Here is a 26,784-nt window from a genome sequence, read left to right as displayed (position 1 = left end):
TACACTTTAAATATTTTATATGTTAATTATACCTCAATAAAACTGAAAATTTTTAAAAAAGTAATTAAGAACTGAAAAGTAACACCTATATTAATTTGCAGGAAGATAGATTTTTGTAATTAGAAGATAAAAGCTAATAACATGTTATAATGAAAGATTATAAAATACATAAAGTTAAAGAGTTCTCATAATAACACAATCCAAGAGACTCACTGTCAACCTTGTATTGGGTCTCCTTCCAGACTCGTTTCTAGGCATGTCTAAACAAGTACTTTTTAAAAAGATAAACTATGAATATTATGTTGAAAAATGCTTTTTTTGGCATAACATATTATTATTCTTATTAAAGGTGTTGACCTTTAACAAATAGCCAGATATTTCTTCATAAAAATAGGTATATTTGGGAACAATAAAGAATTGCAACTCGGGATTGTGGTCTAATGGTGAACCACCTGCAAGTGCAGAGGAACAAAGACGGGGAAGAGGAGGAATGCTCCTTTATGGCCTTGGGAGGGGCTGTTGTAAATGAAGAGTCCATGGGAGGACACAAAGTTTGAAATATTGTGACTTTTCATTGGCTGATCTAGGGCACTGGACAAGGAGGAATCCTTTCTCCTCTTGCTGAGGCGGTAGTGTAGCATCACTTCCGGTCGGAGCTATAAAGCCCTTCTCTTCCTTTTGGGGTCAGAAGTGCACTGAGTGACACGTGTGTGAAAGTTCTCTCTTCTACCCTCCTGTCTCCATTTAAAATGAAATTTCCGTTTCTTAATTTTCATATAGGACATGGCGAATAGAGCATCCTAAATGTACTGCGTTCAGAGTGGGGCTCTGCACATTGAGGTGAGGGAGGGTGGAGCAGGTAGCAGGTGCTAGAGGACAGAGCAGAGATTCAGATAGACAAGGCAGAGGCCCTCTTCTTAGACTTAGGGTAGCAGACATAATTCTAGATTCTGAAGCATTTTCTTATTTATTTTTATAAGGCAGGGGTTTGATCAAAGGAACAACTTGATGAATTCAAGGACAAGCAGAATCAACCAAACAGCCAATCATGCCGAGCCACCATTGGACTTTAGAATTCCCGAGAGCCTGGAAGACAGGGCCAGGGGAGACAGAAGCCAGGCATAAAAAGCAATTTAAAAAAAATATCGATGTCAGTATATTCTTTCTTGAGTTTCAGGTCACTAGTTTCAGAAAATGTGGCTTTTTTGGATATGCTGGACATTTTACTTGGAAAACTTCTGTTAGTATCTCTTCTAACTTCTCATGATACAAGTCTCTATGGCCACATTTTATAAATAGGGAAAATATCTGTTTATAAAAATTTATCATCTCACCCCCTGTACCAATATATAACATTAAGTTTTTATACCACTTATAGGTCCTGAACTTTCCACCAGATAATCAATCATGAATGTCCACTTTCCCTAATCTTAGCCATTGTGATTGGGGCAGGGAAATGCCCTCTCCTGGTTCTTTGACTTTGGGAGCTGTCTGTGGCTCAGGCACTCCTACTATGCTCCAAGTTCTCAGGTAGCCTTCAATGCTACTGCTTTCCATTCCTCCACAATCCAGGGTGAAACATCAGGTGTGTGGGCTCGCTCAACTCTCTAGGAGGATTTGATATAGAATGTATTCTAATTCTTAGAGTAAGAAGTACCAATAGAGAATAGGATAAGAGGGAGGCTGCTCAGAATTGCCCCTGTTTCTCTTTGCCATTGGTTCTCTTCCTCATGACTTAGAGGGACAAAAAATAAATAGGAAGGATGTCAACAACTTACGTCCATAAGCACTGAATATGTTTTTAAACAACACTTTAAAACTGTTTGAACAGTTTTACATACATTATGAGCCATGCTCTGACATTTTCCTTTCCAAAAGTGCCAACTAAGGGATGCCCACAGGTAGTTGCTTGTCAAGCAACAATTCAGAAATGAGAGATTGAACCATTTTATGCAACTAATCATTTGGTGGGGGGAGGGGAGAGGTAATGAGCACTGAGGGCAATAAAGAGTTGCCCGGAGTAATAAGGGGTATTTTATTATCCACTGTTGGCACTTTCACTCAAATTAATTGAGGATAGAGTAAGGCATTAAGGGTGGAAACCCAGGATAGATGAGTTTTGATAAATAAGAGAGAGGATGTTGGTGTTCAAGACAGTTCCTGGTCTGGATGAAGCCCCACACTGGAGGCAGACCAGACCATAGAAGGTCACTGAATATGCCAGAGAGAGGTGGTGGTGGTACTCTGAAGATGTCTCCCAGGCCTCATTCCAGCTCTCTAGTATCTCAAGTTTGCAGACCTATATGGTCAAGTTTTGTGGGCTATTAGATCTCTACCTTCCAACACTTAACACTTCATGATTCTAAAATTTCATTAGTTGCTATCCAAAACATTCACCTAAACTATAAACTGGCCACATTTTTTAAAAGAACTAGAAAATAAATGTTTTGAATGCCTATGTATCAAGCATGGTATTAGGCAGTATTATTATTATTTCATATAATCCAAATTCTGCAACAAAAGTATTCTATTCCTATTTTATAGGTGAAAATAAACTCACAGTAATTAATCATCTTACCTAGTATCCGACAGATTATGAAACAGAACTTGGAAGTCTAATTCCAAAGCTCATGTTCTATCACATCATGATAATGCTATGGAAAGCCCACTATATACCACTCATCACAACAGGGATGTTTCAAAGGGATGTGACAAAGATGGCTCTCTGAATTAAAGCAAAATTTGGGCAGTTTTGTAATTCCATGGAAGGAACAGTTTATAACTTTCATCAAATTCTCAATGGGTTAAAATAATAAAATTGGAAGAACCACTGCTCCCAGTGTATTTAGAAAGTAGCAGCCATATTCCCCTTCAGTTCCACCATATGGCATCCTGAGCTTATTCCCAACATACTCAGTTTTCTCTAGTGATTTGAGCAAGGCTGGAAACCTTAGAAAGAAGAAGAATATTAAATAATAATGAAATATACGAGAGTCCATTTAGCTATGTGTGCTATTTGGCAGCTGCCCGTATAATTTCTGGTTATCAGTACACCCCAGGGGCTATCATAGATTCATTAATATAATTTTAGAATGGCTGTTCTTTGGAGATCATAGAGTCCAAACCCCCCGGTTTACAGATGACAGAACCAAGGCCCAGAGGGCTAGAGTGACTCATACATTGTCACATAACCTTTTGCTGGCTTGATAATGGACTTAATATTTACCCAGCAATTGGTCACTTTTGGCCATCATCTGTGCCTCTATGGTCAGTCAAGGGCAATTTGAACATTGGACTCATGCTCAAAGCTCAAATTGCCCCTTCCAGTTCTAATATTGATCTAGCATAACCAGATACTATTTAGCTTTTGAGTTATAATCAAATTCTCTGTGGTGGCACCATGGCCGTCTGGCACCAGTGTGGTCTGTGAACAATGTCAGGAAAAGTTGATATGAGGCTGAGGATTCCTGTATTCGAATGAGTAAAGCAGGAAAAGGAAGAACACACTTCTCAAATGCAACTTAATGAGGCAGACTTGGCCAATTTTGCTAATATAAGGCAAGTTATAATAATAAAATCAGTACTTTAGTGTATTGCAAATGAAAACATTCTCTCTGCACCATTCTATGAAAGCATTGTGATTTTATTGATTTCCATCTAAATGAATATATAGGAAGAAACTTTTAAAAATCCATTTTAGAATCTTTAGGCTTTGTGTTAAGAAAAACTACTAAAATAAATTGCATTTTTGGACTGCATTATAAAATTTCATTTTGATTCAGTTTGATGCATGCTTATGGTCATCCAATATAAGCCCACAGTATGTCCTGAAAAAATTAAATATTTGAAATGAAAACATTGCAGAAAGATTTATTTAAATTAACTTTGATAGGCAGGAGGAGAACTCTGGAATGGGGTCCAAGGAAGTTCTATACAGTGTGAGTTTGGGCAACTCGCTTGGCCCTTCCAACCCTTATTTTTTTCTCCCTGCAAAATGCTGAATTCCTTTTAATCTGTAAGGCTTTCTCCATCTCAAAAATATTAAGTCTATGTACCTATCATAACATTTTCACCCCTAGGTATGAAGTCAAGGTGCTTATTCTCATTATAGGAAAAAGTGGAGCCATATAAATGACATTTAAGTTAGATTACCAAGAGTAGGTTGTTAAAAATTAACAATGAAGACAATAAAATGGGGATTCAAATATTAAATCAATATATATTTTTTGAGAACTGTTCATTGGCTAGTCAAAATTCACAAGTTTGGGGTCTGGGGTAGATCACCAAAAAGAAAGAAAAAGTGGCAAATATAGATGGCAATATTGGGAACCTGGAGACCCTCTCTCAGGTCTATTTCAGTTCTTTTATAAAACCAAAAATTAGATCCCTAGCCTGTTTGGTTCAGTGGATAGAGTGTCAGCCTGTGGACTGAAGGGTCCCAGGTTTGATTCGGATCTAAGACACATGCCTAGATTGTGGGCTGGATGCCCAGTAGGGGGCATGCAGGATGCAGCCAATCAATGATTCTCTTTCATCATTGATGTTTCTATCTCTCTCTTCTTCTCCCTTCCTGTCTAAAATCAATAAAAATATATTAAAACCAAAGATTAGAGAAATTAAGTGACTTCTTCAAGACAAAACTGACAGAGCTTGGATAAAAACTATGGACCTATTGGGTCCTTATTCCCTTGGTCATCCTACAGTAGGTACAATATTATGCAAATTATGCTTATAATTAATGCCTTACTCTAAATGTGCCTATAATATTTCATATGTCAGGCACACAGAATGCTCTGTATTTATTAGTTAAATGAATTAGCTATCCTTTAAATATCAGCATGGTGAGAGAATGTTTAGTACCATTTTAATTAATGGGTAACTCATGCTTTTATGCAAGACAAGGTATTCTACTAACCAGCTATTTAAAAAAAAAATTGTACCAGTAGAAATTCCATTTAGGTAAATTACCCCAAGATGTGCCACAGCTAAATCTCCAGAAGCTGTGAGAAGGGAAAATCTCTCAGAAATTGGTGAAAATTTCCAAGTGAAATACATTACATTATCTCAGCACTGCATTTTCCAGTTTCCTCTTTTTAGCCCAAATTTCACAAACTAAAGGACAAATTCCTACAGCTAAGATTGGGGTCTAATGGCACAAAAAGGCCTGTTTTCCAAGTACATGCATTTGTTCTCTCTTTCCTACTTGACCCACCAAGCCCACCGTTGATGAAATACTTGCTCTCTCTCTATCCCTCTCTATTCATGTAAGAAAATAATGAAATGGAATGATGTTGAGTATGGGTCCATTTAGATAGTATTGAAAGACAATATGATTTCTAACTGCGTTAGGACAAATCTCCAGGGAAAGGTGCATTTGGCAAAGAACAAACATTAGTGCAACCTATTTTAGTTTTACCTTCTCCCAGTCTGAGTTCCCTTTACATTGAGGGAAAGTCTGCAGTTAGAAAGCTTTTGGTGTTTTGTTTGCTTTCTTTTAAGACCAATCAGAAAGATATAAAGGAATCCCTAAGATTCACAGTTTGTCAAGTTGATGTTTCAAATATTTGCAGAATCACTTCCATCCCTAATAAGGATGATACATTATTAAAGCTTTTTGAAAAAAATCTCAATTTAATTCTTTTAAAATTTTGTAACCCAGAGATGGGTCTCTTTGGTTACAATATCAAAACTGTATTGATTGCCAATAAGCAGATCTAGGAAAAAGAAGAAATCTGCATTACGTAACTTTTGGTTGTATTTTGTTGTTGTTTGTTTTATAATAGGAAATACGTGGCTGCTTAGAACAGTAGTTATACAAACAGTAACAGTAATTTTAACAAGAATAAAACCCTTGCATTTGTATAAATGCAAATCTTAGTCACTTTCCTTTTTTTTATTTGGTGTTACAGTTTTATCATTTCTATCTAATGAAGTAAACTGGATTATGATGTTTGTTGCACAAAATGTTTCAGAGGCAAAGGAAAGCAGGGAACAGTCCTGATAAGGAACTTCATTCTCCACTGCTCCATGCTTGAGTACAGACGTGGAAATTCCTACGACGTAGGGAAAAACCACATGCTGGTATTATTCAAGGATATTTTGAATGAGTTAGTTCCAGAGGCTTATTCTTATATCCCTTCGTGAGCAAAAATGCTGTCATTAATGGTTGCCTTGTCTGGGTAACAGTTTTAACTACAACATTTTAAAAAGATGACTTTTTTCTTACTCTGATGTTTTAAAATTTCCCAAACATGAAAAGGTCACACTAACCGTCAGCGATGAGAGAGCCTTGTGGCTCTCATTTCTTATTTTTGGTAGAGGCCACCTGGGATAGGCTCCAGAGGGGCAGGTTAGTGCGGGAGACAATAGATGATTAAACACAGCCACCCATGACTGACAGCTGCTTCCTGACACCCCGGTGAAGTCATGAGGGAGGAGACCCGGAAGGGGCCAGGAGCAGGTTTACATGTGCTCCTCAATTATTCTTATGCGATTTATATAGCTCCATAAATGAACACTGTGCTGTAATAAAAAATATGTCAAAATCAATAGAAATCCTTGCTGTTCAATTCTTCTACCTCTTGAATTTGAATGTAGGCAATTTAAAGCATGATTCTTTTTCTTGTCACTGTTGCTAATTTCTCTGCCTTAGGGGGGTGCGTTTTCTGTATTATTTTGCTTGCCAACTCTGCAGCCTTACAAGGTGTGAGTCAAAATGAACAGAAAAAAACTCTAATACATAGTAAAATACAACAAAGTAAAAGGAAAATGGAGATGAATTTAGCAATTCGGGGTGGATGTGAGGCCTTTTTATATTCATTTTAAAAATACTGATACTTCATTCCTCTTCAAAACATCAATAAAGTGTGAGACCATAAACTCTTATAACAAATCTCTAAGGTTTTCAATTGTTTGCCGGCTGTATCCAGATTCCTGAAGACCTATTTCCACTAGAAAGCTGAAGGCTGTTGGCAGGGAAGGCAGAGAGAGCATATGGCTGAGGAGGAGGTGACATGGGTAGGGAGTGATAAGAACCTTTGAATGAATTTCCATTAAAACAGACAAAGGCTAGGAAAACATACTTCTTTCTTTGCAAAAGAATTCATGCACATATGCAGGAAAACCAGACTGAAATGTGTTCTCCACATCAAGTGACAGGATATGGTTAACACGATCAGTTTATCCATAATTCACCACTCAGGAAACTCTCCAAAGCTTAGTGAAGAATGTAGCACTACAAGAATAACCTCTTTCCAGTCTGTATCTACTTGACTGCATCAATTCCCCTTAGATAAATATGCAGTGCACTACAGGATTGCTAATCAATACCAGATTTTAATGACAAGAAGTAATCTATCTCTTTAGTTAATAATTAGACAAAAAATCCACAGCTACTTTGGTATTTTAAAACTTCAGGATTATTCCAAGTTCATATTTCTTTAGAAGGAAAATCAACACCTATGACAATATATAGATGGGTGTCCTTGTCTGTTTATCATGTGGAATTGAAAGCAAGACGGTGTCTGTAATGATACTAAAATGTGAAGGGGCTGCTTCAGGAAATGCCTTGTAAGTCATGCTTGTTCTTAACATGGTGCTAGAGGAAAAAGGAGCAGCAAATCGCCCTGTGGGGCTCTCCAACAGTAGCATAATTTCAACTTTCACTATAACCTCTTCTTTCTGTTTAGGGGAAAAGAGGTAGAATCTGCACTTTGTGTGTTATACAAGGTTCTAAATGTAGACTCTGTGGTGATGGAGTATAACAAGGCTGTCCCAGATCTTTGTTCAATTGAAGTGAGTTTTAAATGATGACAACACCAAAAAGGGGAGTTCTCCATTCTGGGCAGTCTCCACATTTCTGTCAGCCGCTGAAGATTGTTCTTATTTTTATTGCTGTAGGAGAACCTCCTAATGGTGGTTAGGACACGGCTCACTATGGCAGGGCTTACCTTGAAAGGATGGCACAGGGTATGTGAGCGAGACAGAAATAAGGCATGTCTCCTGTGGCGGGCCATGACCTGGTCGGGGAGGGACAGCTACCTTTCAGAAGTTGGGAGAGTTTGCACAAGCTGGCTTCAAACAGTTTGCTTCCACAAATATTTACTGAGAAGTTGCTCTGTAGCAGACACTGGGGCAGGTGGTAGGAACACCTGGGTGAATAAGTCCTTGTCCCTGGCCTCAGACAGTTTAGGGAGTAGGGAGGGAAGAGTTCCCACATGGAGCAGGAAAGGACAGGCTTATAATTCAGAATGATAAACAAGACCAAAGCAGGAGTACATGGCCCTCGTACTAGGAAAGGATATAGAAGGCCTGCCAAACTAGTCTAGGAGGGCTTCTTAGAGAAATGATACCTATGTGAGCCCTGGGAGTTGTCCAGGCTGAAGATGTGTGTGTGTGTGTGTGTGTGTGTGTGTGTGTACACACACACGCACATAAAAGAGAGGAAGAAGAGAATGTAGGAAAAAGGTTCCCTATACAGAGCGAAAGCAAACATGAAGAATGTGGGGAGGGGAAAGTCCTTCCGAGTGACTGGAGCAGGGACAGAGCATGGAAAATTGAGGCAACCCAAGCAGAAGCCAGCTCAGGATGGGCCTTTTTAGCCACGGTCAGGATGCAGGTGATGCTCTAGGTGAGCATTGGGCAGCTAAGGGAGTTAGAGATTTCACATGGTGGCCTGAGCCTGAAAGGAGTCTCTGGGTCAGCATTACAGAGCCTTTCAACACTTGCAATGAGAGTTCTGGCTACAGCTGACACTGGGAAGGTGCCTTCCCGTCCACCACGCAGAGGGAAAGGACCCAGAACACATCCTGGGGAAGAGAATCATGGCCAGGGGATATTACCAATCAGACTCCTGCCAGACCCATAGTTGATTATTCAATGAATTATTCAATTCATTGAATAATTCAATGTTGAATTATTCAATTTCCAACCACGTTTCTGTCTTCCTCATAGTAAATGATGTATTTAAAGTTTATTTCATTACAGTAGTTTTCAAAAAGTTCAAGAGTATGATATTTTTGAAGGAGGCAAATATTGCACTCCATCTCCTCCCTTTCGGATGAGCCTTCAGAGACCTGATTTCAATTTTCATGCCTTTGAAGATAATTTGACCTGCTTATGCACAAGTCAGCATTAAAACCGAAATAGGGCGCCTTGGGCTGTAGACCGAGCCTGTAGGAATCACGAAAACTGGGTAAGTCATGAAATCAGAAGGTGTCTAATCATCGGAGTAACAATGCGATCTGTCAGTGTGAGAGCTTCAGGTCGATGGGTTTGTAGTTACATGTTGAGGCCACTCATTTCTGCTCCTCAAAGTAAGAGAATGACCTTATAAGTTGAGAGTTCGGCTATAACTTAATTTAGGAATTCAGAATAAGAAATGCATTCTAAAATATTTTTCACTTGCTTCATTGTACTGCATCTTTTAGTCAGTAGTGAGCTACATGGGTACTAATGGGAGTAACATGTCCCTTAACTAAAATACCTGATTTAAAATGAATTACATTTTACAAAGTATGCCAAGGTTGTCCTACAACGTTGGATCTAATTCTTGAAATTAGATCCTGTATAATGCAGTTTTATCATGAAAGTTTTAAAGGTTGTCCTGAAAGTAATGAAGAGTTCCTTTGAAAGGCCACAGAAACTTTCTGGCCAGCTTTTAAAGAGCTTGACAAAAATAAACTTCTTTCCTCCCTGAAGCAAGGAAGTGGACTGCACATTCCTTGCCTCCCATTTCTATGTTCCAATCCCCTGTGGCTACCTGGAAAATAGCTCACCCTCGCACTGATGTTCGGGAGATTGGGGAAGGGGGAAATCGAACACGAAGAGAGGGGTCCACTTTTAACTCTGCTTGCCACAAAGGAGAGAGGAAATAGAAGATAGGCTTGCCTCTTTTTACCACCTTCTTTAGCCTAGGCATGGTGTGAAGTCCCAAAGGGAACACCACAATGTGTTTTAGCTTTTCTCAGTCTGGCAAGGCCTCCAGGAATACACTGAATTGTTTATTTCATAGAGGCCCTTTGCTACATTCAACATCCAGCAAACAGGCATGACAATGAGCCTCCTCGTGGGAAGACACTTGGGAGATGGCAGGAAATTGCACATAGGAAGTGCACTAAAGGGGAAAAATAAGCACCTTCTAAAAAAAAGGCGCTGATGAGTCTCTGCATTTAGATAAATTAAAATCAAGGGGGTTTTTTGAACACTATAAATGAGTGAGTTGAGGAAGGTGTTTACCATTGTTAAAGAAAGGAATGTATACACAGGAATAATCTCCATTTTTAAAATTTAACATATTCAGAAACTGTATTCCTTTGAGTGTGTGTGTGTGTGTGTGTATAATATTTGGAAACTCCAAAGCATCTTATGTGGAGATACTAAGCAAAGAAATATCTTTTCTAAAATGAATTGCATATGGATGGAAAAAATCTCATCTTCTTGTTTATTTTGAAAGCTACCTTTCAAAAATATAATATGCGGCCACTGGCATCTTTGAACTCACTATTCCTTTGTCAAGAGTCTCAGAGTTGCATCCTGAATTCTTACCATATGCCAAGGGTTAGGCCATTAATATGTAAAAGGAACTGGTATCCAGAGAATTGACTTTATAATTGGAGAACACCAATATAAACCTAACACTTCTCACACAATGCTGTACCACAGCGTCCCTGCTCTCTCCGGCTATTAGGCCATGTCCAGTTTCCTGGGTCTGTTGGAGCATACAGCTGCCTCCACGTGCCAGGGAAGGTTTAATAATGGCGACTTTCCCTCCCCCTGGAAAGCCTCTTCCTGTGGTATCAAAGTCTGAATTATTCAAGGCCATGTTAATACACTGGGCTGAATGCTCTGTTTGGCCTACCGAGGTGCACCTGGAACTGCTATCTTCTCACAAATTTAATTGCATTTTTCCCTCTGTCTCTGCTTTCCTCACCACCTTTCCCATCCTCTCCTTTTCCCTTTGTTCCCATTATTAAAGGCAAGAACCAAGGAACGAACACTTAGTACCAAGAGACTCATGGAATTTGGTCTAGCTAATCTCACATAGGTAATTCATGTGAAGTAACAGGAAAATGATCTCATAACTAAAGTTTCTCAAGTAGAGCTTCATCCCCTAAACCTTTTTTCTTTTTACAAAAAGTAATATAATTTATACACTTTGTGACCAGAATTCAAGGACTGTTAAATATATTTCTTCCAAATTCAAGCTGGTAATTTGATTTTACTTATAAAATGCAATCAACAGGAGAATTCTTGATCTTTCCTGTTGAAGCTACAAAGAGTTAACATATATAAATGCTATTTTAATACCTAAATCTAGATTTCAGTATTGGATTAGTTTTTTAGGCTTTGCTTAAAACACCTACTCTAATTTTCACTGATTCTGACTTCTAGTCTGGTTTTGGGTTGTAACTGTGACTTTGTAAGTAAAGTTGGCATCATGACAATATGTGGTATCCTCAGATTAAAGGTTACCATGACTCACAGGCCCGGATTATCATTCACCACCTGCAAGGCCTCTTGGACACTTAGTTTTCTCATCTGTGCAATGAGAGTGCCAATACAAACACTATTGAGAACTGGCAACAAACAGAATCATATCCAGGAAAGTTTTCTCTAAATTATAAAGTAATATATAAATTAAGATGTCTTTGCTATTATTTTTTTTATGTCACAAAAGAAACTACCTTTGGTTTATACTCCAATTCATTCAGTTAGATACTTTTTTGGAAGTATTCTTCCTGTTTGTTTGCTCACAGAAGAGGTTACTGAGTTTATAACACAATAGACAGTGGGATTCCCTTTTCTTTCCTACACACTGGATCTGTTGTTTTGGGAGAAAAGGAAAAGACTGGGAAGAAGAATATATTTCCTGAAAATTGTTTAAATGCGGAAACCAGAGAATTTGTGAAAGATATTGCCTATACTGAGAAATGCTCTTAAAAATTGTTTTAGGATATCAAAAATGATTTATCTCCAAAAAGAACCCCAAATCGTTTTCAGCAAGAAGTGGATTATTTCAGCAGAAAATACATATACTAAGAACTTACTCAAAATAACATTGCATGTATTTCTGGGTGTGGAAAAGCTGATGAAGGACTCAACTAATCCTACCAGTTCCATCTCCGAGCAGGTCTAATTATCGGATGTTAATTATATATCTGTCTTGTGATTGACCAGGAATCTGGTCACTAACAGTCAACATCAAGACAAACAAAACAAAACAAAACTTTAAATCCTCCTTTAAAGGCTAAGTAAATGATTCTGGGCTCACATACCATTAACTGGAAAATGCTTAGCCTCCTGTCTGGGAAGACCTTAAAACCCATTACAGAATTTTAAAGTTTAATACCAAGTCTATATTGGCTTCATTTTTCACACTAACAATGCATTCTTCATTGACAAACCCATTCACAATGTACAGACCTGGAGGCTTTATATGGTGTTGAACCATTATTTTACAAAGGCAGTATTTTTGGTGCTAACTGTAGAGCTGTTACAAGTCATATATTTTTAAAGGATTTTTTCTTTAAGTGTGTCCTTTTTTATGGTGAGAAGCCAGTTATAAAATCATTCGTTCCCAAAGAACGGTGTTGTGAATTGAGAGGCTAGCCTGAGCCAAGAGACTTAGTCTCAGTCATAACGTCGCACCAGAAACTGGTCTGTTTCTACTGTGCATCACTTCAACCACACCCCAAGGGGCCCTGAATCTCCCAGCTCCCCAAAGCCTGGCTCTATGATCACAGGATCCGGGGAAAAGAGCTAAAAGCTCCTTTAATATCAGTGTTACAAATCTCAATAATGTTTTCCATATAAATTGTGGAAAGTAAAATTATAAACTAAGACTTTACAGGCAGAATAAACATATTTTGTAGAGGTAAAAAGGAAATCCTCAATGTATCTTTCTGAAATACACAGACACACATACACATGTGTGCATGTATGTGTGTATGTATATGTATAGGTACATGTAAATATGTATATTTGTGTGTATATAAATAGTACACACATGTGTATCATAGTTTTGATAGGTCAGAGTAGAACATAAATTTGAGGGGGAAAAATCACTAAATTTAATAAAAGTTAATTAGGAAAGAAAACAGAAAACATCCATAAAATCTGAATTGGTCTACAGTTCAAGTTAATCTATGTACACTATTATATGACTCATTCTCTAAAGTGCTAGAATATTCAATTTGCACACCATTTTCATACATATGCCAGTTTTATTAAGTAAGGTATATAGCCAGGTATATCATATTATATATCAATCAATTTGCATAATAAAATAAAAAGAAAATAGGCATGTTTATATTCTACTGGGAAGAGACTTGTTTTTATACCCAATTAAATGTATATTTTGTCGATTTTCATTCTTACTTTTAAAAACTAACCTTGAATTAACAGTGACTTCCTAAATACTTTTCCCTCCTCAAGCATATAATTTTGCTTTTTACATTTTTCTTGTGACTCACTTTCAGTTAGAAAAAAAATAAGTAACTTTATAAAGTTAAAAAGTTACAACAAATGATAAAAAGTTTGTCTTAATACTTATTATTATAAATAACACTAGAAGCCTGGTACATGAAATTCGTGCATGGGGGGAGGGTCCCCTCAGCCCAGCCTGCACCCTCTCCAATCCAGGACCCTTTGGGGGTTGTCTGACTGCCGGTTTAGGCCCGATCCCTGGGATCGGGCCTACCAGCAGTCGGACATTCCTCTCACAATCCTGGACCTCTGGTTCCTAACCATTCACCTGGCTGCCTGCCTGATTGCCCCTGACTGCCCTCCCTGCAAGCCTGATCACCCCTAACTGTCTCTGCCTGCCAGCCTACTCACCCCTCACTGCCACCCCCGCCAGCTTGGTCACCCCTAACTGCGCTCCTGCCAGCCTGTTCACCCCTAACTGCCTCTGCCTGCCAGCCTGATTGCCCCCAACTGCCCCTCCCCCACCAGCCTGGTTGCTCCCAACTGTCCCCCCTGAGGGCCTGGTAGCCCCACTCCAGCAGTCGGACATTCCTCTCACAATCCTGGACCTCTGGTTCCTAACCATTCACCTGGCTGCCTGCCTGATTGCCCCTGACTGCCCTCCCTGCAAGCCTGATCACCCCTAACTGTCTCTGCCTGCCAGCCTACTCACCCCTCACTGCCACCCCCGCCAGCTTGGTCCCCCCTACCTGCGCTCCTGCCAGCCTGTTCACCCCTAACTGCCTCTGCCGGCCAGCCTGATTGCCCCCAACTGCCCCTCCCCCACCAGCCTGGTTGCTCCCAACTGTCCCCCCTGAGGGCCTGGTAGCCCCACTCAGCCTGCTGCTTGGTCGTTTGGTCACCCCTCACTAAACCCCCTGCCAGCCTGGTCACCTCACACAGCCTGCTGCTCGGTCATTTGGTTGCTCCTCACCCCCCAGCCAGCCTGGTTGCCCCACGCAGCCTGTTCGGTCATCTGTTCGGTTGTGACAGTCAATTAGGCTTTTATATAGATAGATTTTAAGAAGAAAAAAATTACTTTTTTTTTTGCTAAGCTTACTTTTGTGGGGCTGTTAAGATCTTAGTAACTTAGTAACACTCCAATTTTAACGCATTAAGAAAAAAGATAAAAATGAAATGAAAACTAAAGTAATACAAAGTAGTTTCCCTTTAGAAGATGTTAAAGATGACTGGGGTTATGCTGGATTTTCAAGCAAATTAGAGGATTAGCCTGGTTTTCTTTCATTTAAATAATAATATATTTAACCTTCATTCATGAACATTTTAGACAATTTAGAAAACAGTTAAAAGAAAGGAAATAAAAGTAACTTTTAGGTCTAGTTATTCAGTGATATGCACTATTAATACTATGTGTTAACAATAATAAAATAATATAGTTTTAACAATGTGAGCACTTACTGTACATCGGTCTCTGATGTGGTTTTATATTATACTTCTACAAACCCTCATAATATCCATTTTGCAAATGAGAAGGTTAAGGCACAGAGATGTTTAGTAACTTGCTCTGGGTAAAAGGCCAAACATTTTTAAGTGGAGAAGCTGAATTTGGGCCCTCGGAGCTATGCCAGATACTGAGACCATAACCACTCCACAACATAGGACTTTCCTCTGTGGGTACAAGATAAAGGGAGACTAATTTATATACTGTTTTATAATATTTTTTTAAAAATCCATATAACATACTATGAACCTCTTCTCACATCATTAAGTAATTCCCTGCCAAAGCAGTTGAAAAAGAAGGAGTTTGACAAGACACCTTGCTGTTTCTAGCATGGTATGATTCAAGGAGCCTACACAAAGAATGTGCTCTATTATCTGACATGTATTCAAATCAAGCAAACACCATCCTCTATAGGAAAACAGAAATTAGCATAGCAGAACTGACCAATGATCTGATCAGTCCAATATCCTATTTCTGAAAATGTCCAATGCTGGCTATTTTTATAGAAAACATAAAATCCCCCATAAAGTACCTAATTGTGTGGTATATGGTAGAAGATGAAAATGTCTCCTCTGCCCAGTTTCTCATCTTCTCCCACCTAAAAGCTTTAGAGGGAATAGTCCTTGAAATTTTTTCCTTCTGAAACTAGTAATGTGTGAAGATGCCATGTTAACACACATTTACACTCACATTTTCACTATAAATGTGAAGAAATGACAGTTATTTCTGGGTAGCTTAGAAAGTTAGGAGTTGTTATAGCTATTTATTTGAATACATAATACATAGAGTGCATGTGCATAATTAATCTGTTACAATTGTTAAAAATGCTAGGTAATGTACAGTACCAGTGAAAGCAACAGCTAAATAGCATTCTATAAAATAATCCTTCCCTCTGTTAACAGTGAATTGTAAAATATACTCTTTAGGAAAGGTAACCAAAGGGGAATTACTGCATGTCAAAATTAACTGGGTGCGTTTCTCCACAGTTCAAATCAGAAAATCAGAAAATTTTGCTTTATATGTACCCCAAATCCCACTAACCACTGATAACTATGTTATATTTGGGATTTCTTATGGTTTTAAAAACAAAACTAAGTATATTGGCATGGTATCCAGGAGACAGAGACATTTTAAAGAAGGCTTAAAAATATTCTCTGGTATATTATCTTTCCAGAATGAAAAAGGACATAAGAGAATGGTATCTCTCACTTCCAATCTCTTAGAATATTTGCACTTAGAGTCCTGAGCTTCCATTCAGAGACAGAGAAACAGACAGACATAAAGATGTACAGATATAGATAACATAGACATATAACGTAAGACCCAAGAGCTTTGTGAGTTTGAGTTGTTTTTTTTTAAAAAGGACCCCAGTCCCAAAATGGAGTCACTTGTCTAAACCCCATGTCATTAACCAAGACTTATTAGCAACTTATGCTAACTCTATCCCCAATCTTTTCCAGAATCTCTGGCCCAAATAATTTAAAACTTTGGTATTCAGAAAGTCCAGGGGAGGACTACCATCTCTGAATAAATAGAGCAGATTACCAGGCGCCAAGGTGCTTATGGTGTGGATATTGAGGCAGCTTTGCTCATCTAATAAAATGGGACATTTGGAGCTCATTTGCATTTCCTGAAGGAATGTCTAAGAGGCTGTCAGACTGGGGGTATAGGGAGAGATTGGGGATCAACTTTTACCTCTGTGCATATATCCTTTCTTCTTAGTTACTTGTCATTTGATTATTAATAAGTTGGAATAACCACAGTCTTGGTCCTGCTCTAAGAGATTATTTATTAAAATGTTTGCTCTATAGCCCAGCAGGTGTGGCTCAGTGGTTGAGCATCAACCCGTGAACTGGGAGATCACAGTTCAATTCCCCATCAGGGCACATGCACTGGTTTGGAGCTCCATTCCCCAGTGTGGGTGTGCAGGAGGCGGCTTATCAATGATTCTCTCTCATCATTGATGTTTCTATCTCTCTCTCTCCCTTCATCTCTCTGAAATTAAAAAAAAACACATAAAAAAACCAACAAAACAAAAAAGAAAAGAAAAAATAACTCTGGATTATTTATTTTAAAAAATTAAAGATATAAAAGTTAAATATATTCCACCTTTGGCTTCCACTTAGTGTTTTTTTTTTTAAATATATTTTATTGATTTCTTACAGAGAGGAAGGGAGAGAGACAGAGAGTCAGAAACATCGATGAGAGAGAAACACCGATCAGCTGCCTCCTGCACACCTCCCACTGGGGATGTGCCCGCCACCCAGGTACATGCCCTTGACCGGAATCGAACCTGGGACCTTTCAATCTGCAGGCCGACGCTCTATCCACTGAGCCACACCGGTTTTGGCTTCCACTTAGTGTTTTTAAGGCGCCCCAGGAAGCAAGCACTGATGGAGTTGATTCACCAGACAGTCCCCTGCTTTTGCCACCTTGTCCTACCTCAGGCAGGCTGCAGAGAAACCACTCCACAAGGCTGTTTCCCCTGTAAATCCACAGATGACGAAACCTCGAATCAATCATAACCTGTGTCAGTTTGTCAGCTGAGGGCATTAACCCTCATTGTGTGTATCTTCTTCATGAAGACTGTGAAGAGAAGTGCTTTCCAGAACCTGCTCTCCCAACTATAGAAACATGGTCTGCCAGCACAAATGTTACTTACACTTTATGTCGTTAACCAAGTGGTGGGCAGAACTGAAATCAGAAAGGTTAAACAAGATATACTGTGAACTTTCCGAACTTTTTTATGAACTTTGGAATCGAAGTTAAGCATTCTACATTCAAGTACCTCTCTTGACCACAGGTCTTAACTAAAATATCCAATGGGTAATATAGTGGTGAGTACTGTGCCTCCAATGAATAACAAAAGTGGTACATTTCTTTCATAATAATGATTACATGAGCTCTGGGGAGCAAAAAAGGGCTACATCAACTTAATATACAAGAATCCTCTGTCCTCAATGGCCACTGAAGTGCAGTGCAATCATGGTGGCATTTTCTTGTAAGTTTCATTTTGAAAGTGCACTATTTCAAAATGATCAAATAAATAGAGATTTAACTATATACAAGGGTATGTTTTTTAGTTCAATTGTAATTATATTTTAGAATCTAATTTACATGCCAAAGTGGTCTTTGGAAAGACACATTACACGCAGGATGAATCAGCTGGTAATATGTGCTGTACCAAACCTATTGCTCTCAGAAGTACAGGCTGAAGGAGACAAAAGGGTCAGTCAGTCCATTGTTCTGTATTGGGGTTTCAGAATAATCAGTAGTCAAATAGGTCTGAAAGGGAGAACTCAGATTTTCTTTAAAGATAGCATGGTAAAAATACTAACTAGATGAAGTCCTATTGTGAAATTTCTACTATACATTATGCCCTTCTGATCAATATGAGACTGAAATTGGAGTACTAACAGAGGAGATTACACGGTAAGAGGTAATCCCAAAATGTTTTTATTTTCTTCAAGGTTATTCAGTTCAGCCTCCTGTTCCTCACTAGTCTTGTCCTGGGAGAATTCACACTGCTATTAACTTTTTTTTTTTTGCAAAGTGATTTGAATACCAAATCATATGTCAGTTTCAATGCTAAATTTTTCTTTTAAAGCACAGGTTTCCTGGGCAAGCATTTTTGATTTCTAAAATTATAACTTAACAATTGCCATTTGTATTGGTACTGTCACATCTGCCTAAGAAATCTTAAAAAAGAGTTTTATGTACAAGTGTTGTGTGACTCATTTTTTTAAAACAAGAAGCCATTAATCTCCATGGGGGACACTGTTAAGAATATGTTTTAAATAATCTATTATTTTATAAGTTCTTCCCACTGTTCCTCCTGATTGCAACGTCAAGCAGCAAGCGAAAAACTAGGGCGGTAACTCCGGGGACTCTTTCTGGGTGCAGCTCTTCCTTTACTCTGTCAAATGGGTTCTCTTCCACAGACCACTGTCCAAGGCAAGACTGAGGCGCACCCCTTTTCTCTGGAGATGAAATAAGTCACATCACTGGTTCAGTCCCACCTGCCCTGCCACTTAGCACCTCAGTATAAATACTGGTTAAAGAACACAAGATTTCAAAAACCTTTTCTTCTTTTCCACTGAGCCACATTGGCCAGGCCATCCCCCAAACCTTACCAAGTGTTAATTCTCCAGAGGATCTTTCTTTCTTCCTTTTTTTCTTCCTTTCTTTCTTTCTTCCTTCCTTCCTTCCTTCCTTCCTTCCTTCCTAAATCTTTATTGTTGAAAGTATTACATATGCCTCCTTTTTCCTCCCATTCACCCCTTATAGTCTCTCCCCCTCCCCACCTCAAAGATCTTTTCTTTGGAACAAGCAGCAGGCTGATTAGAACATACATAACTCTGTACATTTCATGCAAGGAAGCCATCCGGTTTCCGAAGAGAGCCTTTGTTTTGTATTCATACTGTCACTGAGGTAGCGCACCTAAGGTTTTAAAGGGTAATTGCACCGAGCATTTATGCAGCTGCAAGTTATTAGTGGATGTGGTGGGAAGAACAGGGAAGAAAGTCAAGTCGGCCATTTATTTGACAGATATTTATGAGGCCTGGTGCTCAGCCCATTTCCCTGTGCCGTGGGGGTGCTGGGCTTGTAGACAGAGTGCCATGGATAAGGTGGATACTAATTTCTGCAAGGCATTTAGTGAGCCCTTTGTAAATGTTCTTGTGGACAGAATAAAGAAAGGTGGGCTGCCCACCAGGGAGATTGATAGGGACGTCTGATAAATGTTTGGTGTCGCCTGGAAGGAGATCTGTAATGTCAGCCCTGGGGGCTCAGTGTTCAGCTCTTTTTAATTCAGCATTTGTTATCGATACCTTAAATGAAGACACAAAAGAGCCTCTTGATCAGCTTAGTGTAAAGCTCTTGGGCTCTGGGTTTCAACTGGCTTTGACACTTCCAAGCCCAAGATTTAAATTCTGCAAGATTCTGTTTTCTCACATGTCAAAAGAGAATAACAGTACCGACATTATAGAATTACTTTGAGAATGAAAGGAGATATAAATGTTAGCACTAAGTGCATGCCTAGTATTCCAGGAAATGTTCTAAGGAACAAATCTGCACAAGATATAGACAGGAAAGCTAACCGATATGGTTTATAGCAAGATCAATATTTAAAATGATTCTGGCATATTGGAATAAGGAATGAATAAACAACATTTAAAAGGAATAACAAGATTGTTTAGTTGTTTGTAAGTTTCAACAGGGCCGGACCATTTTTATATTGCTTATCAGTATACTCCCAGCATCCATTATAAAGCTGGGTAAACAGTAGGTTTTCAAAAAAAATGGTCATTGAATGAACAAATGAATGAATGTTAAGACCTAAATTAAGGTACAAACGTAATTTATTTCAGTTTTATTGAGATATAAACTGTATAAGTTTAAAGTTTGTATCAAAATTACTTGACTAATATATATTGTGAAATGACTACCACAGTAAGTTTAGTTAATATTCCAAATCTCATATAGGTACATTAAAAAAAAGAAAAAAGTGTTTTCCTGGTGACCATAAATCTGATCTCTTTTTCTGTGCATTTTTTTCCCTTTTATATTCCACATATAAGTGAACTCATGCAATATTTGTATTTCTCTGTCTGGCTTATTTTATTTAGCATAATGTCCTTAAGGTCCAGCCATCTTGTTGTCAATGGTGAGATTTCCTTCTCTCTCTCTCTTTTTAAATGGCGGAATAGTATTCAGGTATGTGTGTGTGTGTGTATACACCAGGTTTTCTTTATTCATCTGATGATGAATACTTGGGTTGTCTAGCCTATTGTAAATAATGCTGCAATAAACATAGGAGTGCAGATAATTCTTCAACATAGTGTTTTAATTTCCTTCAGATACATACCCAAAGCAAAAGTAATTTTTATAAAGGACTGAAGTTACACACATGAGAAGACATAGTCCTTCTTCAAGTTGCTCATGGTCTGGCGGGCCGAGAGACAGGCACAAGAACAATCACAGTGTGATAAATGCTGCCATAGAGCGCTGTGCTGGGACTCCTGAAGCACTTTACTGAGTTCTGGGGAAGATGAGCCACAGGGTAGATGGAGCAAAGCCTCGGAGAGGCAGGGGGTAGTCAGGTGAAGAGAAGGCAAAGAGGGAAAAAAGAAGGTTTCAGGCAGAGGGAGCTGCACAGGAATCAGAGGTGAGAAAGCGCTCCAGTTGGATTCTCTACAGCTATAACTGAGTTTAAAATGGAAAGTGGCTTCGGGTGAGACTGGAGAAGTAGTAAGTCACGGAGAGCTTCATACACGAAACAACTAAGGAATTTGAAAAGTGTTCGCTAGACAAAGGGGAGTCCCTTAAGTCTTTTCCTCAGGATAATAATTGATTTTTGTTTCAGAAATCTTATCCTTGCCACAGTCAAGTCATGGATTGCACAGCATGTCCAGTCAGGAGACTGCTGTAGGAAAACTGACAGGAAGTGATGAGGTCCTAAGCCACGGTGATTCATAGGGCATTTAAATTGTAAGAATCAGAAGAGAGGTCTGGATTCATACATTTTTGTGAGTCATCCAAATATGAGCAATAACAAAAAACAGCTTATAGACACTGCTCAGTAAGTGTGTGCAATATACGAAAAGATGATGGAGGCTACCTTGGAAAACAGCGCTAGCCTTTAAATGGGGAACCCAGGAAGGAGCCTGAGGTGAAGCAGTCACAGCCGGAAGGAAAAGGTGGAGAAGTAAGCTTTAGGACTGCAAAGGAGGAAGATCTCAAGGAATCAACAAGGATCAAGAGGTTGCAGAGAGGAGCTGATATATTCAGGATTTGGTCCTCAGGCGATCACCCATGACCCCACGGGGGCACATTTGAGTAGGATCTAGGCTGCAGGAGAAATCAGGCTGTGGTGCTTTCTGAGTGAATTAAAAGTGAAGAAGCAAGAACAGTGAGGACAGATATGTTCTTATCAGAAGCTTGACAAAATATCATGGAGAGATTTTTAAACTATGGAAAGAGCTGGATGGGAATCTTCGGGCAGAAAGGGGACCAGGAGGGCATGCGGTCTCAATAGCACTTCATGGGGAAACAACTGAAGGAGAGGCAGCTGCAGGACATTTGGAATGTTCCAGATATTTAGAGATTGAGAGAAATGTCCCAAGGAGACAGTGTTAGGGAAAAGATAGCTGATACACAAAAGTGAACTTTAGCTGAACATAGATAAAACTGGAGAAATATCGTTAGCCAATGATATAATGCTGACTCTTCACCAGAATATGAACTGGTTTTTGAAGTGTTCTTGCGGAACCTCGCTACATGTTGGATCAGGAGGTACAGAGGCATTCTAGATGTTAGTAAAAGGTGGGGTTAGATGGTTTTAGACATGTCCCTCTGAACTCCTAAAATTAATCTTGCTAAGTGTGAAGTTATCAACTTTTCCACCATATCTAACCTATGTTTCTGATAGAGAAAGAACTTTCCTCATGACTCTGAAATAATTTTAATATTATGCAATATTAAGTCACTGATGATGTTTCATTAACATTGGCTGAAATATATGAAAAAAGCCTTTTGGAAATTCTTACAAAGATCAAATGTCTAATTCTTCTATATATCTTCATTCTTCTCTTAATTTTGAAATAACTGAAGGTGAGCATGTCTGTGTATTTGAGGATTACAGTTCTCTTTTTTGGGGATGGAGAGGCTTAATCTCACAGATAACTGTTTACATACTAATTAGTAAGATATTAGAAATTCTTTTTTTCAAACTCAAGTGCCTGGCATCAGAACGAAATTATCCCAAGAACAAGATTTTATTCTAAGTGTGTACTCACTCCTATTTCCTACTCTTTCTTGCCTACACACACATGCACACGTGTACACACACAGTCTCTTAATAAAATAAGGTAAAAGCAATGGAAGAATAGGAATGAAAAAAAATGGGTTTGAAGCACAACTATCTTTGCTAATCCCCTTATTTAAATCTGGTAATAACATTTTTATTAACCAATAAAATTTTATCTATAAAATAATAATAAATGGTTCTTAAGTGAGTAGGCATCTGTGGCAAGCACAGTGTCAGGCACAGAATAAATCCTTAAAAACTTCTCTAATAGGACATTAAGTGCTTGATTTAGGACAAGGGGAATTTGGCCAAATGTGGAGAATAACTGCATTGACTATTAATATTTAACTTTGCTGCATTTGCAAACATTTCAGGTAGGCAGAGCTCCCTCCATAGTAGAAACACTTATTCAAGGCCACAGCCACATACAGCAAGCTGGCATCTCTAGCTACTGCTGCTTTGAACATCGAATTGTTACAGAGTCAGAACTCATGTATGAGCAATTACTTCCTTAATATTCTTAAGGACAGTGCTCCTTAGTTCTCTATAAACTAGGTCTACTGTGACAGAAACTAAAATGATTGCTTAGGGACCACCAGACCTTATCCAAGTGGCTTCTTCACAGCTTGAACAATCTTCAGGTCTGTACCAAGTGGCAAATAAGATAGTCGTAAGTGGAGGAGAGTTCAATTATTTGAACAATCCCATGTGTATGTCCCACGGGTTTCTATTAGATTTGAAAGTTGCTTCTATTGTGAATTTATGCCCAAGTAGCTAGCCATGCAGAATGTTCTAAAATAGGCAGCAATAGTGCTCTGATGCTCACGTATTTCTCAATGTAATGGCTGCCGCTCTGCTCAGGACAGCAAAACTACGAAATGTAGGCTTCTTATAATTTTTTAGTGCAAAACTTAAAACTATTCATCTCCCTGTGTATAAAATACTCTGCTACATTAACATTTTTATTCAGCAGAGGCCTGTTATGTTTCACTCAAACTGTTAGTAAACTATGGTTCATGTCAAATAAACTTCTTCTACTAAGCAGTGATATTTATAAAATGACACCTCCTGGAGATAACCACACATCTTGAAACAGATTCATTGAGGATAATATAAAGTTGTTTTGAGGATTATGTAAAGATTGTATGGTTGATTTTGCCCCCAATAAAAAAAAACCTTGGTATATACATAATTACATAAGGTTATTAATATGCCTATATGTTCATATGCACACACATTTATACATATTTATTGTTAAGTTTAGAATAAAATGTATTTATACATCTCTATAACCAATGTATTTATATATTTCTATAACAGAAATATAAGACATAGAAAGAAAAATAAATACATGTCCAATGAATAATAGGGAACTTCTAAAATTTATGTATGTATTTTTGAAGATAATTTTTTTTCACTATAACATTTTATTTTTATCATAATGAAAGTCCCCTTGCACAGTGCTAGTAAAAATATCTAGAGAGAGGATACAAATACATGTAACCACTCCTTATTGAGGCAAAGGGCAGAGCCAATGCAAGAACTTGTAAGCTTTGGAATCCATAAGCATTACCAGGTAGAAAGAGCCAAAACGAAAGACACTCAGGAGAACAAGCCAATGTAAATAAAAACTCCTTGGTACAAGTAAATGCAGAGTGAAGCATAAATCGTGTATTTCTTTGAAACACGACAGAATCCAAATTTTAGAATTGAAAGGGATTATGTAGATCATTCCTAGGCGAAGGGTGGCAACTTGAAATGCCTCAGGGGCTGGTCAGATAACAAGAACACAAGGGTGAAAGTTGAAATGCAGTGATGGGGTCTGTAGCCAAATGGGAATGCATGCTTCTCTGAAACAAACAAACACAAACAAGATAGAAACATTATTCTGGATGGCCAAGGGAGGTGACTGCCTTCCCCAGGCCACATCACTAGCTGGAGGCAGAGCTAGACATGACTTCAATCATCTAACAAATATATGAGAAATTACTCTCCACCTAGCACCACTACATGCTCGACAAAAAGAACACAGTGGACAGCACAATGCAATGACCGACACAATACAATGTTCAACTCAATGCAATGCAGTGATTAACACAATGCAGTGATGGAGGCAAAAATGGTTTTTGGCCTTTGAGGGCTACAGTTTAGAGGGAGAGACAGAAATTAAACAAGCACTTTTGAATCTAAGAGAATATGTACTAGAACGAGGAAGTTGAACATATGGCAGAGACACACTGAAGGAACACCCACCCCAGAAGTGTCCTCAGGCATCTGTATATGAACAGCATGTGTGAGAGGAGAAGGAACCAGACAAAAACATCAGAGCAAGAACGAGAAACAAGGCTCATGGGAAAAGTGGCTTTCAAGACATTTATCAGTTCTTTCATTGTAGCGTTAACACATTCTTTTTCACACATTATATTAATACTCTGTGGATTTATCTATCTTTAATGAAGGTCCTTCTCTGGTAGCTTTAAAATTGCCTGGTTCTGGAGGAATCTACAGGGTATTATATCTATATTAGAAGCTAGATGCACGTAATTTGTGCATGGGTAGGGTCCCTAGATCTGGCCGATCTGTGGGGCAACTGGCGGGGCGATCAGCCCCTCCTTCCCCCGCTGGCACCCACCTTGGCTGTCCTGGTGTCACCTGCTTGCTGGCCCTGTCCCCCGCGGGCACCTGCCTTGGCTGGCCTGGGGCCTGCAGACTAGGGGCAGCGCCTGCATCGGGTGTCTGTCCCCTGGTGGTCAGTGCTCATCATAGCAACGGGTCATTCCACCCATCTTTCCGCTGTTCAGTCAATTTGCATATTAGGATTTTATTATGTAGGCTTAGATGTGGGGGACATGCAACAAGTCTGGCTAGTGCCTTTCTTCAAGGAGTGACAGTCTAATGGAGAAATAAAGCATCTATCCCAGTATTTACACTAGAAAATAGTATGTCAGACTCATGAAATAGTGACAGCAAAACTGAAACTGCCTGAATGAGTAATTCAGATAATGAATACAATTGGATCTGACACATTATTTTGTGAACAGTAACTAGAACATGCTTTTAAGAACCTCAACATTAATTTTTCTATGAATTATCTTTCCTACAAAGAGGTTAATATAGTGTTTTTAAAAGGCTTTCTTCTATATGTTGGTGGTGTCTGTCATCCTCCTCCCCTGCTGTGACTTTCACATATAAAGATGAATATATTTGCAGTCACTAAAAGTAGTTGCAAGACCTTTGATTACCATATGTAAAATATTGCTGTATTTCTAGCATTTGAAAGTAACGGAGAAAATGTTGACTAATTAATGAGTTATTTTAATGCCTGGAATTCAAACAAATTAAACAACAAAGACTGACATAGATGGCCCAGCTGACATGGCTCAGTGATTAAGCATCAACCTATGAACCAGGAGGTCATGGTTCGATTCCCACTCAGGCCATATGCCCAGATTGTGGACTCAATCCCCAGTATGGGGCCTGCAGAAGGCAGCCAATCAATGATTCTCCCCATCATTGATGTTTATATCTCTCTCTCCCTCTCACTTCCTTTCTGAAATCAATAAAATTATATTTTTTAAAAAAAGATTGACAGAGGCAATCTCCTAACTACTAGAAGATGAAATTTATTCTTGTAAGGAAAAAAAAAAACACTTAAAAATCCTAGAAAATACTGTATATGAATGCTCAAGATGTTTTCTGTTTCAGCTATGCATATACAGTGCTGTTCATATACTAAGACACACTTCATTTTGTCTGAAATAATTAAACAACAATAAAGTAGACTCATCAGATTTTGTTTCAGTCAATTTTGCATAAATATACCAATTCTTAACATTATAATCATCTATTATTGTCTCACTGTTCTAATTAGTTTACCTAAAATATCTCATTTATTCCCCACAACTCTACAAGCTGGATGCTATTGTTACTACTATTTTATAGAATTCAAACACAAAACATAACTTGCCCAAATGCACACAGCTAATAAGTGCTAGTCAGAATTCAACCTAGAAGTGTGATTTCCAGAGCATACACTCTAGTCCTCTGTTAA

General features: G+C 38.6%; 1 long non-coding RNA gene across 1 annotated transcript in view; it reads right to left on the bottom strand.

Moving 5' to 3' along the window:
* Positions 1–24,382: 24,382 nt before the first annotated feature.
* LOC107182542 overlaps positions 24,383–26,784 on the bottom strand; it is a 31,742-nt gene continuing 29,340 nt past the window's right edge. Inside the window, exon 2 of the long non-coding RNA XR_001513258.1 lies at positions 24,383–24,583. This is a non-coding gene — a long non-coding RNA (uncharacterized LOC107182542). The remainder of the gene's footprint in view (positions 24,584–26,784) is intronic.

Source organism: Myotis davidii, unplaced genomic scaffold, assembly GCF_000327345.1.
Source record: "Myotis davidii unplaced genomic scaffold, ASM32734v1 scaffold196, whole genome shotgun sequence".
Lineage (NCBI taxonomy): Eukaryota > Metazoa > Chordata > Mammalia > Chiroptera > Vespertilionidae > Myotis > Myotis davidii.
Note: the sequence above shows the minus strand (reverse complement) of the source record. Positions and strands in the feature narration are given on the sequence as shown.